Source organism: Lepisosteus platostomus, chromosome 2 (genome assembly GCF_059453375.1).
Source record: "Lepisosteus platostomus isolate fLepPlt1 chromosome 2, fLepPlt1.hap1, whole genome shotgun sequence".
NCBI lineage: Eukaryota > Metazoa > Chordata > Actinopteri > Semionotiformes > Lepisosteidae > Lepisosteus > Lepisosteus platostomus.
This window is the reverse complement of record NC_142612.1, coordinates 44,942,227-44,957,445: the sequence shown is the minus strand read 5'-3', so window position 1 is coordinate 44,957,445 and position 15,219 is coordinate 44,942,227. Positions and strand designations below refer to the sequence as shown.

Here is a 15,219-nt window from a genome sequence, read left to right as displayed (position 1 = left end):
ACAAATATGTCCCTCATTATGCCAAACTCGATTCTTCTGTGCAGTCTTTGTTTTGGTTGAGGCAATAGACTAAGTGTAGTCATAGAGCAATGATATGTACAGATGCAGCCATTCAAAACAAGCTGGCGATACTACATTATTTTGCGGTGCGCTTCTCGTGGTGTAACGCAAGTTACCATATATTCTCATATAGTACCGCATGATACCGCAAGTAAAATTATAGTATCCGGAATTTCCGCAAGGTGGAACTGATAAAGCTCAACCTCTCATGTTTGAGCTGTCGCCACCAAAGTCTTTACCAAAGATATTACTAAAGGTATTTATAATGAATGGCCTTGGACAAGCTGTAAACTCAAAGTACTGCCCTGGTCCACATTCCTTTTTTCATTGACCGTCTTTGTAAAAGTAACACCACAGCATTTCGTTGATCCAATAACGCATTTGTTTCCAATCATGCAAAGTACAGTAATTTTTGAGAATCTCAGATTCACCATGCCTTTCACATGCTCATAAAAGATATTGATTTAGGAACAGAAACATATTACTGTATGCAAAACTGTACTGTATACAGTATGTACAGATGCAGCCATTCAAAATGCGCGGGCAATACCGCATTATTTTGCCGTGCGCTTAACGCAGTCTACCGCGAGTTACCGTAAATTCTCTTATAATACCGCAAGAAAAATAATAGTATCCAGAATTTCCGCAAGGTGGAGCTAATAAAGTCTTTAACGAAGATATTACTAATAGTATTAATAATGAATGACCTTGGACAAGCTGTAAACTCAAAGTATTGCCCTGGTCCACATTCTTTTATTCATTGACCGTCTTTGTAAAAGTAACACCACAGCATTTCGCAATCACGCATTTGTTTCCAATCATGCAAAATACAGTAATTTTTGAGAATCAATTCACCATGCCTTTCACATGCTCATAAAAGAGATTGATTTAGGAACATAAACATATTACCGTATGCAAACTGTACTGTATACAGTATGTATATGTATATTTAATGTCTTAACTTTGCCCATTTAAGTATTGAATATTTATATGGAATTTTACCACTGAAGGGAAATCTTAGTACCTTAAGATTCAAAGTCTTTAACTAACGTGATACCGGAGTCAACAAGCATACTTTTAGAATTTGATTAAAAGTGAATATAATATGGAATCGGGTATCTAAAGAAATTAATAACGATATAATTATATTCATGTTGCAAAAAAACTGGAACGGACATAAAAACTCCCTTGCTTCGGAAAAAAGACGATTAAAATCTGTAATCTTTCCACTTGTATGTCATCGGAAAATACAAGAAGTTTCTGCTTTGTGTAAGGATGGTATCAAAAAGTAATCTAAGTGGTGAGAAAGCTGTGCTCCTCAAAGCGCTTTACAGGATAAAAACAACAGCAATAGTGTTAAGCTGGGCAAACGATTTTTTTATAGAAATACAAAATGAGATATAATGATGTGTTCCGGCTAAGACATTAATGAGTACAACCCCCCTCTCTGCGGGAGTGCTGGCTGTGACGAATTAAACCGGTTTCACAGGTATTTTCAAAGTAGAAGGAGACGAGATTTCCAGCGAAAGACACCTCCCCCCTCCAAAGCCAAGGAAGTTCAGTACTTAGTAGTTAAGAAAGCTAGGCTCCTCAATGAAATCGCTTTAACATGCTAATGCGTTGGTGTAACAGTCCAGGCGTGGCAAGCTTCTAATGTCAACTCAACTCGATTGGAAGACAATGAACATATTCTAGCCCTAAATGAATTAATAGCAAACATGGTTTACATAAAAGACATTTTTCCAAGGAAGTTTATAATAATACGACCTATAGTTGAAATCTGAGCTTAAATAAAAAGAAAAAGCATTTTCAGAGAGCAATCACGCTGTGTTTATGTAGAAAAAGTGATTAGGTTTATGAACAATCTAATTACTTATTCGTTTAAAATGCTATTTAAAATAAAGTTTATTATTAATTTGCTGGACAGAGCGGTGAACATTATTATGGATAAGACAAAGATAACGATCCTGATCAGTTTAGAAATCTGTGTACGCTGTAAGATTTTTACTTCTTAAACTTTTAAAATACACATTTCAAATAGAAAGAAATCATCTTCCTGGTACAGTATGTATAGCAAACCAGCACGTCTTTTTTTCAGAGGGGTTAGACGCTCGGTTAAAAGCAAAGGAGATTGTCTGTTTAAGTGAACATAAAAACAAGAGTTCGCTGGCATTATATCCTAGAAGACACAGATCGGCGCCAGACCAGGAGAATGCCCGCAGCGTAAAAGAAAATGCCTGATGAACTAGGGATTGGACAGTTTCCAAGTGCTTGTACAATCGCTTTCGAATCCCCGGCAGAACACATTCCATAAGAATCAACGCTTTTATATACCGCCTTTAAAGGTGGCTTCTCAAAACGCTTTATAGGATAAAAACAACAATAACAGCAACAACAACAATATTGTATTTCATTGCACTTTGAAAACCAAGTAATAACTTAACTATATGTGCAAACGTTTTATGATATGTCGCTGTTGTGAATGTCTGTGGAGTGTATCTTATTTGCCTGTTTGTCCTGGCTCTCTCGCTCGCCCTCCCCCACTCTCTCCCTCAATTCAATTCAATTCAAGGTGCTTTATTAGCATGACAGATGGGTACAATCAGTGTTGGGTATTTACTTTGCTTTGAGATTCCACTTTTAAAGGTGATATATAAATATATACAAAGATATCAATTTATGCTGCATTTGTCTGATTGTGAATCAAATAACACATATATTTAAACCCGCGTTTGCAATTTAAATCAAAACGCGATTTAAATCAATATAAATGTTTATATTGTAACGCCTAGGTGACTATTCATTGTTATTAAAATGACTTAAATTCGATCATGTTGTGATATTTAGAAATATAAATTAGTTTGGTGCGAGTGAGGTTTTATTTAATCTCTGACCAAGGGAAATGTTTCATTTTTTCAAAGAAATGTTTGTTAAAAAAAAAAGTCATGGTTCTACAGTGGGATTTGATCACAGACCGTGTGACGTGGGAGCCAGGAACCTAACCCACAGCGCCACCGGCAAGGTCGCATGCAGAGTGCTGAAAAAGCACTACAGAAACATTATCAACAGACAATGTACAGTGTGTACTATTCTTGTGTTGCGGTACATGAATATAATTATATCGTTATTAATTTCTTTAGATACGCGATTCCATATTATATTCCCTTTTAATCAAATTCTAAAAGTATGCTTGTTGACTCCGGTATCTCGTTAGTTAAAGACTTCGATGCTTAAAATGTTTAGGGAGAAATGGAATACCGGTGTGTATTTTTTCTTTAAAGTACCGAGACCAGCCATTTACTGTATGTTTATGTTCCAAAATTAATATTGTTTATGGCCTTCACACGTGTTACAGTATGCTCCTATTCTTTTTATGCTCAGCAACTAAGATTTCCCTTCAGTGGTAAAATTCCATATAAATATTCAATACTACAACGGGCACAGTAAAGACGTTTACTGTAAATCTTTCTACGACAGACCAACGGACCATAAGTGCCCCTGTCGGTCAACCAATCACGTACCGCGGTACCACGCGTCATCGTGCGTCACAATGCACGAAGCCGTTGCCAATTACCTCCGGTACGTGTCTGTATTGCGCACTTTGAATGGCTGCATCTGTATATCAATAAATTAATATAGTTAACAGTACTTATTGGTAGCAAATTCTTCAAAAATTAAGGAGCTGCATATTTCGGAAACATCACGATTCTTACACAAGGAAGTGAAACGTGACAATTGAACACCTGATCAGTTATGATCAGGAGAAAAAAATCACAAAGAAAATGAAAATGGTTGTAAACTTCTCCAAAGCCTCTCAGTCAAGAACCGAGAATTCAAGTAGGGAGCTTCGTCAGCATGTGTAGTCTGCAAAGGAAGAAGTCAAGGTTTATTCCATGCTGAAAAGGGAAGACAAGTAACGCAATGTTTCAGATGTAAAGAATAGAGAGTCCAAATTGTATTGCAGCCTAAACCATCCCCCACACACCCTTCCCCTGCTGCGATTAGGTATTACACATAGAAAGCACTGAAAGCACTCCAGGGATCAACTTGTTAAGCGTATGACTTGCATTTTGGTTGCAATTAAACGTAGATCTTTTTGCACGTTTCAGTGCATGTTTCAGTGGCCTTTTTAAAACCACTTTGATATCCTACATATTAATTATAAAATATATATATACAATTTTGTTTTAAAGCTTGTTTTTACCCCTGCCATTGACAGTATCCACGTTTTCAAATGCTTTCATGTTCATTATTAATATTATATAGTCATATCTTCTGTATTGCATTTAAATTGGAATGGACGGTCTGGTGGATTAGTACTTGTACAAACATTCCAATTTAAATGCAATACTGGATTCAAGCATCTTATCCACTATACCAAACCATCATTTGTAGAGAGCTGAAACAGGTTGAAATGTTTCCAAGATAATCACGACCGAATTAGTCAAAGAAGTTGATGCAGATGTTTACAAAGAAAGTGGAATACGATAATACTGTGAGCTATATAAATATATTATATTTAGATCCTTATATTAATATCACTATTAATTTCTTTAGATTTGCGATTCCATATATTCCTTATTAAGTGGATTCTAAAATGTACATGGTTTTTTACTGCAATAGTGAGCGCAAGTATTCATAGAAAAGGTAAAAACATTATAGCTTTTTATAATGTATATGAACTTAATATACTTAGAACGAGCATGTCAAAACTTTTCCAAAATAACCACATTAAGATACTAAAAGACTTTGATGCTTAAAATATTTATGAAGAAAGTCGAATACTATTGTGTATTTTTTATTTAAACTACCACTACCACAGCCATATCCAGTTTGTTAATTATATGTGTATTCCTAAATTAATATTATTTAAAAATAATATAATTACAGTAACACCTAAGAAGAAAAAAAGAGAGACAAAAAACATATAAAAGCAACTATTTAGATTTTATGTTTTATACATAATGGCTTTAACATTGGATCAAAATTTGGGACAAATTTAAAACTAAATGCTGTATACACAAAAATCTCAATTGATTTCTGTTAACTTATGAAAAAGATACATTTCACACACAAAGCTTAAGAGAATGTACTGCACTGACTTATATAATTATATATATATATTAAATTATAGAATGAGACCCTTGGATCAGTTTAGCTACTACTTTGTGGTACAATAGCAGACAAAGTATGTACTGCAGATGTGGGTAGAGGTACCATCCACGTTGTCCTGCTGAAATTAACTTATTCAGAGTTGCAGGTGTGATGGTACAGGTTGCAATTATGTATTAAGTATGGTTGTAAATCTCTGTGTTTATTGATGGCTCTTTGTATGTGCAACACTGCAGAGATGATGTTTTTGCCCCACACATTCCATCTTACTTAGCAGAATAACGCTTGGTCACATATAGCACATATTTGTATGACTTGGTGGGGATAACTTGTATTAGTGATGGATACCTTCTTCACCTGGCAGAGCACCTCTGGGATACTGTAGGATGCACTGGGATGCTCTGGAATCCCACAGAGCACCTCTGGAATGTCTTGGATCTGTGTGTGCATCATCAGCACTCATGAATTTGCACACTATCCCAGATTCCCTAGACTCCCTTGTTCCTAGACTCTTCCCCTTGTTTAAATAGGTCCATTGGTGATGCAATATCTCTAGTACTACATACTGCCCTTGAACATTTAGGTAGGTGGGACATCTATGTTAGGATGCTATTTATAGATTACAGCTGGACCTTCTACACAATTGTCCCTGCCAACCTGGTCCCAAAACTAAGGAATCTAGGATTATGCAACTCTATCTGCAAAAGGATTCTGGATTTCCTGATGGACAGACCAAAGGTAGACTGAGACTGCTGTGTCAGTCCAAGGCTGTAATCTTTGTTCACCTATTACCATACAGCAATATACAGCAGCAACCGCATTATTAGGCTTACTGATGACACCACAGTTATTGGGTTGATCAGTTTGCATTATGATGACTTTGCATATTGAGGATTGAGGTAGAGCATCTGACAAGGTGGTGCTGTGACAATAACCTGGACTTGAGTGTTTATAACACAAAATAACTCATTGTGGACTTCAGAAGGTCCAAAGGGAGTCACGCTCTACCCTCACTGAGAACAATACAACTCTCTCTGCAGCAATTTCATTTTTTTCCACATGTAGCACACTGCTTTCTAGTACCTGCTGCACATGCTATAATTAACTGGCAGGAACTAAGAGACATCATTCTCTACTTCACCATCTATTTGATTGAGCATAACATTAGACAGCTGTTCACCACTAGGTCACAAATATATAAACCCATTACCTTATAAAATGAGGATAAATACCAAAAAGATTCATTTCTTTCATAAATGAGCTTAAAAGCAGAGGAAAAGTCAATAAATAATATCCTTGTAAATTACCTTGCTTGATCAAGATATTGATAGAACAGGTTTAAAAATGTGTGTATTTCATCATATATTTCCTTCCTTTCTCTCTATGTGAACTGCAGGGCATCAAATAGGTCCTGTGTGTTCTTTATAATGTAATGTTTTAAGATTATCTCCAGGGCTTTTCATTGGGAGAGATATAACTGGCCTGTAGCTGTTGTCCTGACAGTTTTTGGAATAGGGATAATGATGGATTTTTTCAACAGAGAAGGGATGATTTGTAGATTTTAGGACATTTAAAAAAGCAAACTGAAAATTGATGATCTGTAGAAGATTGTACACTCCTCTGCACACATTATCTTAACCTGCACTCTTTCTCACATTAATTTTCTAAAACTGCATGAGCACCGCTGCTGGATCAATTTTGATAGACTCACTAGATATAGGGGTAGCTGTGGGTTTTATGTCAAAATGAGTGCAAACAATTAAATCATTTGCCAGCTGTTGTCCATCCATGCCATTCAACACAGGAAAGCTTGTGGATGATATTGGCCATGGTTTTAATATCCTGCCTTACTTAGCTGGAATCTCCCACAGCCATAGTGAAATTTGTGCAAGAATCATATGCTGTTATGCAGTTCATCCAAGTTGGTGCCTTTCAAGAACCAAACATTAGACAGAATCATCCTGGGCATGGGCAGTTTATTCTTCCTCTGCCAGAGTCTCTACCTCAAACCACCTCTCTTGCAGTATTTGCCCTTTAGTTTGCAAATAAAACAAATCTGTATTCTGTGTAGAACATAGAATATCTTGAGGAAGTTTGGCAAGAAGAGTATCCAAGGGTCAGAGATGGTCGAACCTTAAGGATAAGAGGAATTCTCAGCTGTATTTCAAATCACCATCGTCAGCATCCAGTACATTCCAATGATTAACAGGTAGAGCAGTAACAGCAAAGCGAGCACCTTTAGTTTCATCATCATTACTTCACTGATCAGTTTGCAGTTATGAGCATCAAATAAAAGAGGAGTCATATGTAAAAAAGTAGACACAAAAACATTGACAACAACAAAAAACAAACAAAATCAAGTGGGGACAGGGATGTGCCCCTGGTCTCTGCTAGAATATGTTCTATGAAAACTAGACTGTTATTTTTTCTTTAAAAATATTTATTGCAATTTGATTATTGTTATACTCAAGTGAGTGCATTCAGGTATTAATTGTGTTGCCTGGCAATATAATATGTAGTAAATAAATCTCAAAAGGATATAAAATGTGTTTGCTTTCTTGCATGTCAATGAACATATAATTAGATCACAAAGATGCCAGTACTTTATTAGCATGGCCCCTACCATAATTTGATTTTTGTAACTTTATCACCTAATGACAGTTTAATAATTCCATTAAAAGAAAGAAAACCTAGTAGCTTGCTGTGGCTAATAAAAACTTAATTTGAAGAGGGCACGAAGCTCCATAAATGCACGACCTCGCTGATTAACAATGTCACATCCTCTTTACTTTGAAAAGCAGAACCGTTCTGGTTCTCTGTCAGGAGTCAGTGGTTTTTTCATCTTGCAAAGGCAATCTGGTATATTTCTGTTCTCTTATCAAGAGAAGTTTCACTTCTCATCATTATCTGCCATCTGTGTTACTGCATCTTGTAATTACTTACATGTTTTTTATGGACTTTTTTCCTGATAACCAGGAATTCAAATTAAGACATTATGGTCCAACAATCACAGAGAAGTTTACTACAGGTGATCCTTTTTTTATTATTTGTCTCAAGCCTTCTGCTGGAATGAGACGTCCTGCAATACACATTTATAATTATTATTTTGTTCCCCAAATTTTCACAACTTTCTTTTGTCTTTATTATAAGAAGTGATCTATATCAGATCTTGAATGCTTTAATTTTAAATGATCTTTGTGTTGTAGTTTGTTAATTAATATTTGTCCTCACAGGAGTTATAAATAGGTGATCTACTGAGAAAGTCATAGACCAGTAGTATATGTGGCTACTGCTGAATGGAACTCAGGCTCTACATATACAACAGATGCTGTACAACAAATGGTAACTGTCTTAGCTGTAATTGGTAACGGTTTACTGTAGCACTTATTTTCTAAAGCCTGACAAATACACTGAGTGGCCATTTTATAAGATGCAGCTTCGCTTCCAATGTAATTGACTGCAGACAATATTATTTAAAGAAGTTCAGGTGGATAGCTGCGTCAGCATGCATAGGCTGCAAAGGAACAAGTAATAAGTTTATTCCATGCTGAAAAAAGAAGAAAGAAAACACAATGTTCCAGCCGTGGAGCCTTCAGGTGTGAGAAAGACAGGGCAGTAAGCAAAGGTAATGTAGCATAGGAGAACAAAAGCTGGGAGGTGTGAGCAAGGGACAGAGTGGCCAATCAGGTAGTGTGAAATTAGGATAGGTGAAAAGAGATGTGAAATGAAACCAACAATGAATAGAGAAAATTTAGAAGAAAATGAGTTGACGTTGAGAGAAGGGGAAAGCTGTGATCCTAGCTGCAGGATAATTTTAGTTTCTGTAGTCTTTCTGATGTGGAAGTTACAGATGCAGCCATTCAAAACAAGTGGGCGATACAGCATTATTTTCCGGTGCGCTTTACGCATTCTACCGCGAGTTACTAGTAAATACCACTAGTTACCATAAATTCTCCTATAATACCGGAAGTAAATTAATAGTATCTGGAATTTCCGTAAGGTGGAGCTAAAAAAGCTCAACCTCTCATGTTTGAGCTGTCGCCATCAAAGTCTTTAACGAAGATATTACTAATAGTATTAATAATGAATGACCTTGGACAAGCTGTAAACTCAAAGTATTGCCCTCGTCCACATTTTCTTTTTCATTGACCGTCTTTGTAAAAGTAACACCACAGCTTTTTGCAATCATGCATTTGTTTCCAATCATGCAAAGTACAGTAATTTTTGAGAATCGATTTACCATGCCTTTCACATGCTCATAAAAGAGATTGATTTAGGAACATAAACATATTACTGTATGCAAACTGTACTGTATACAGTATGTATATGTATATTTAATGTCTACTGTGCCCGTTTAAGTATTGAATATTTATATGGAATTTTACCACTAAAGGGAAATCTTAGTACCTGAGCATAAAAAGAATAGGAGCATACTGTAACGCGTGTGAAGGCCATAAACGATATTAATTTTGGAACTTAAACATACAGTATATGGCTGGTCTCGGTACTTTAAAGAAAACATACACACCATTTCTCCCTAAACATTTTAAGCATCGAAGTCTTTAACTAACGTGATACCGGAGTCAACAAGCATACTTTTAGAATTTGATTAAAAGGGAATATAATATGGAATCGCCTATCTAAAGAAATTAATAACGATGTAATTATATTCATGTACCGCAACACAAGAATAGTACACGCTGTACATTGTCTGTTGATAATGTTTCTGTAGTGCTTTTTCAGCACTATGCATGTCACCTTGCCAGTGCCACTGTGGGTTGGGTTCCTGACTCCCATGTCACATGGTGAGTGTTCGAATCCCGCTGGAGCCATGACTTTTTTTTAACAAACATTTCTTTGAAAAAATAAAATGTTTCCCTGGCTCAGAGATTAAATAAAACTTCACTCGCACCAAACAAATTTATATTTCTAAATATCACAACGTGATCGAATTTAAGTCATTTTAATAACAATGAATAGTCACCTAGGCATTACAATATAAACATTTATATTGATTTGAATCGCGTTTTGATTTAAATCGTAAACGCGTGTTTAAATATATGTGTTTAAAGGCGATATACTGTATAAAAGCGCTGATTCTTATGGAGTGTGTTCCGCCGGGGATTCAAAAAAAATTTTTTGTTTAAATCGCCTTTATTTAAAACCCATAAATAAAGCTGATACTGTTTAGACTTTTAATTATTTAAAACTGTATTACAGCAGCACAATGCACAATGCAACGTAAATCGCTATCTTTGTCTTCTGCGTAATAATGTTCACCTCTCTGTCCAGCAAATTAACAATAGTAATAATAATGAACTTTATTGTATATGGCGCCTTTAAAGCTGGCTCCTCAAAGCGCTTTACAAGATAAAAACAATAACAACAATACTGTTAGGCTGGGCAGACGATTTTTTAAAAAGAAATACAAAATGAGATATAATGAGGTGTTCCGGCTTAGACATTAACGAAGAGCATAACACATGGGCGGCCAGCGGGAGTGCTGGCTGTGACGAATTAAACCGGTTTCACAGGTATTTTCAAAGTAGAAGGGGGCGAGATTTCCAGCGAAAGACACCTCCCCCCTTCCAAAACCAAGGAAGTACAGTACTTACTAGTTAAGAAAGCTAGGCTCCTCAATGAAATCGCTTTAACATGCTAATGCGTTGGTGTAACAGTCCGGGCGTGGCAAGCTTCTAATGTCAACCCGACTATGGCGAAAGGAACCCTTCTTTCATTGGAAGACAATGAACATATTCTAGCTCTAATTGAATTAATAGCAAACATGGTTTACATAAAATACATTTTTCCAAGAAAGTTTAGCCTTTGTCACTAATGAAACCACTAAATAAAGACATAAATAAAGAAATCTTAAGATTTTTAAAATACAGTACATGACTTTGCTAAAATTTCTTTAAAAATAAAAACGATTACAAACGCCAGCGGAGAGAGAGAACAGGGGAGGGATGTTGGTTTTGCATAAGGGGCTGGGCTATTGAAATGAGGTCTATTTGGGAATGTGGAATTACATGTTCTGGCTGTTTGTGAATTATCGTTGTTGAGTATGGAGTGTTGAGGCAAAATGCCATTTAGCGCTTTCTGGCAAGAGGAGACCCCCAAATTAATAATGTAACATGCTATTGTTTGAGCATTAACATAGTTACTGTATACTATTATTTCTTTATTAGATTAGATTAGAATCACTATTAGATACGTGATTCCATGTTATTTTTTAATCCCTGGCGGGACTGGGAGTCCATAAGAATCGAGTAATAGGTTTCATTGCGCTTTGACAGATCGTCTTTAAATCAATTGTTGATTTAAAGGTTGACAGTAAATGTTTATATTGAAACGCATACTGTATAGCCTCTATTTCTCTATAAAAATCGTTTGCGCAGCCTAAGAGGGGGGCGAATGCACTACAACAGATTAGCATACTGTAGAGGAACACAGTATAGGCATCGTTGACATGAGGACTTTTGAAACCAAATTTCCCAAATTTAATATGTGCTTTTCTATGTTTATTGTCAATTGATTGTCCATAATATTGCTATTCTAAATAAGGAGCGCTTCACCCTGCCTGCTGAGGGAAGAGTTGGCTTATTATTATTAAGAGCACAGCAAAGACTGTATAAAAGGAATACTAGAGACAAACTAGTATACTTTAGATCTTTTTTTCTGAACCAGGGAAAATCTGAACATGTTTCTCTATAACAATAATAAAAAAACTTTATTTTACATTTTACTGAGAATATAGTCCCTCGTTGCTACGCAATGCAGAAACACAGCCACAAGTAACTAACAAAGAGAGGACATTAGATAGCCAATATGATAAAGGAATAAATTACTCTTTTTGTTTATTTCTTTAGCACATTTATTTGAACATTTCCATTGATTGTACAAGCACTTGGAAACTGTCCAATCCCTAGTTTGTCAGGCATTTTCTTTTACGCTCCGGACATTCTCCTACTGGCGCTGGTCTGTGTCTTCTAGGATATAATACCGTCGATTTGTTGTTAAAATTGGGATTCCAATAACGCTGCAACAGACTCTTGTTTTTATGTCCACTATAACAGACATAATCTCCCTAGCTTTTAACCGTGCATTTCATAATTTCTAAGAATGAAAATGATTTTAACTATGCGACAGTTATCATTCAACGAGAGCTCAAAATATCACAAGGATCCTCAAGAGCGCAACAAAGACTGCAGAAAAAGATACGTGTATCAGATACGTGAGAATCCAAGCTTTTTTATCTACGCTTTCTTTTCTACGCTAAGAAGTAGTCTTTAAAATTTCTTTATCACACAGTAAAAAGTCATAATTCAGGGGTGTGCATATACTAGAAATTACGGCACGGCTTCAGAATGGTGATTGGCTGACACCATCTCACACACCTCTGATTGGGGAAAAAAGACCTGCTGATCTGTTCTGCATACCAGGAAGACAACAGAATATGCTTTTTTTCTATTTGAAACATTTAATTTAAATGTTTAATTAAAAAGTAAAAACCTTACAGCGTACACAGATTTCTAAGCTGATCAGGAGGGAGAAAAATCACCCATGTTTCGCGCATAAAAAGTGGTTATTAACTATGGAATCCTGTTTTTATTTCACCTGGCAATCTACCTGACTGCCCAACTACAGTATCTAAGAAGCCCTCCATGAAACCAAAACAACCACAATTGAACTAGTGTTGATAATAAGAGAGAGAGAGAGTCCCCGTTACCCCCATTTTGATTTAAATCGCAAACGCGTCTTTATTGATTCACAGTCAGACAAATGTAACATAAATCATTGTCTTTGTCTTCTACGTATCTTAATAAACATTCAGCATAGCTTTCTCCCCATTTAGATTTATTTTTCTTGAGATCTTGGGATCAAACCTGGAAAGATTAGATAGTAATCGTTTTTATTTTTTAAATACATTTTAGAACAGTGTAATCTATACTAAAAAGCTGTATTTATTTAATACCACTTGATACTTATATTAATGGAGTTTAGTTGATACTGTTTAAACTTTTAATTATTTTAAACTGTATAACAGCATTGTACACATGCTTAAAAGAGAAGAGAGAAAATGCAATGTTTTGGCTGTGAAACCTTCTTCAGGTGTGAGGGTCTTCTGCTCAAAATGAAACGCTAAAATGTAATGTAGACTCTGAACGGGTTCAACTATGATTTGGGCTTGATTGATGTCACTGCCTTTCATCTGAAATCCTGCTTGAATCCTTCTAAACTAAAAATTAGACACAATAAGAGAAGAGGCTCTGGTGAAATTTCTCTTTTTTTTCTTGGAAAAATATCTTACCCGCTGCAATCCGGGCACAGAAGGGTTAAAAAGAAAGTCAGACAGGCAGGGGGGAGGATGAGTTGTGAAACTGTTACCTGGATAAAGAGAGAAGAAATAAAGCGCAGTTTTTAACTCCACAAGTCTGAGTCTCTGTGTTCGTTGTCACCGAAACGGAATTTGTTACATTGGTGTCAGAAGCAGGAGGATGGACAGTGAATGGCCGATGATGTCGGACTTGGAGAAGCACCGGTTTCCCCAGCAGCCGAGTGACCCCCTAAAGCGCCTTTTGGGGGCAAGCAACAGCTGCCAGGGGCTGGGATGACCCCTCAGCACCGCTAGTGGCCACAGTCCTTATCAGGGCTACCTAACGGCGACCTACTCAGCGGAAGGGGGGCACTTTCCTGGGTCGCCTCAGGGTGTGTGGCGGGAATGAGATGCCAGACCAGCAGGGTCCAGCCCACCACCCCTGCACCAGCCTGCGTTATAATGGGGAGGTCCCATGTCAAATGTTTGGACCCAGTTCCAGATGGCAGCCTGGGCAAATGGCCTCTGGTGGAGATGGCGGGCTACCTCGCCACGTTCCTGGAGGGGAAGGCCTGCCAGGCTTTGCTGGATGTACCCAGGTACCAGCGGTACAACTATGCCGCATTGGCGTCGGCCCTCTGGAGGCATTTCGGCGGGAGAGGGGAGGCGCCGGGACTGCTGCAGGCGAGGTTGGACCAATACCACCGCCTAACGGGAGAGCCACTGGGTCCGGTCGCTGCAGACGTGGCCTACTTTGCCCGGTAGGGTTACCCTACTCTTCTGGAGAAGGCCCACTGGGAGATGGCACTCCAGGTGTTCCTCCGGGCCCTGGTACCGACTGAGGTGCAGCGGCAGTCTCCTTGGAGCAGGCCCTGGCTCTGGCTGAGCAGGCTGATGCCGTATCCGAGGAGACCAGTGGGCCAGGCATGGCACATGAGGAATCAGATGGGGAGGAGGAGACGGCCAGTGCAGTGACGCCGGGGGCTTATTTCTTCCCTGCCTCATCGAGGGTAGACCCTGCCAGGCCCTCGTCGACACCGGTTGGACCATTACCCTGCTGCGGCCTGGTGTCCTGCCAGGCACCGAGGCAGCCAGACCCCAAGGATGAGAAACCACCAGCCTTCACCTGAGGACGGTGACGGGGCAGTACGCAGAGGTCCTTGGCAAGCAGGTGCTCACCATGCAGTTTGGGGCTGCGAGGGTGAACCACCACTTCTACCTCTCCCCAGTCTGCGAGTCTGCATCCTGGGGTTGGACTGGTTGCAGCAGGTGGATGGTTGCTTTGACTTGGGCCGGCGAGAGTTGGTGGGGCAGGGGAATGAATCAGTTTCGCGGTGGGCGGGGTGGGACATTTCCGGGGCGCGTGGGCTGACCGGAGCAGGAAACGGAGGCAGCAGCACCGCGTCGCCGGGGCCTGTCGGAGCCGCGGGTGTTGGGGCGAGCGTGCCGGAGCTGACTCCTGGCCACCAGGCCACCAGGCATTATTTCTAAATATCACAACGTGTACACAGCGATCCCCTCGGATTCCAGCCAGTGCGTAATTATGCATCGATGAAAAACCGGAGGTTTAATAAAAGAGAATTAGCTCACTGATAGTTTTATGTGCAAGCTGTGAACATTTTCACAACTAGTGGTCTTTAAAATGTATTTATTTGTTCACAATCTGATAACACAATGTAAATCATTATCTTTGCATTCTAAGTCCCTAAATGCACTTTAAGCATAGTTTT

At 38.3% G+C, this 15,219-nt stretch overlaps 1 long non-coding RNA gene across 1 annotated transcript in view; it reads left to right on the top strand.

Moving 5' to 3' along the window:
- The window catches only part of LOC148676381 (uncharacterized), a 506,795-nt gene that overhangs the window by 240,269 nt on the left and 251,307 nt on the right, over positions 1-15,219 (top strand). The window lies entirely within an intron of this gene.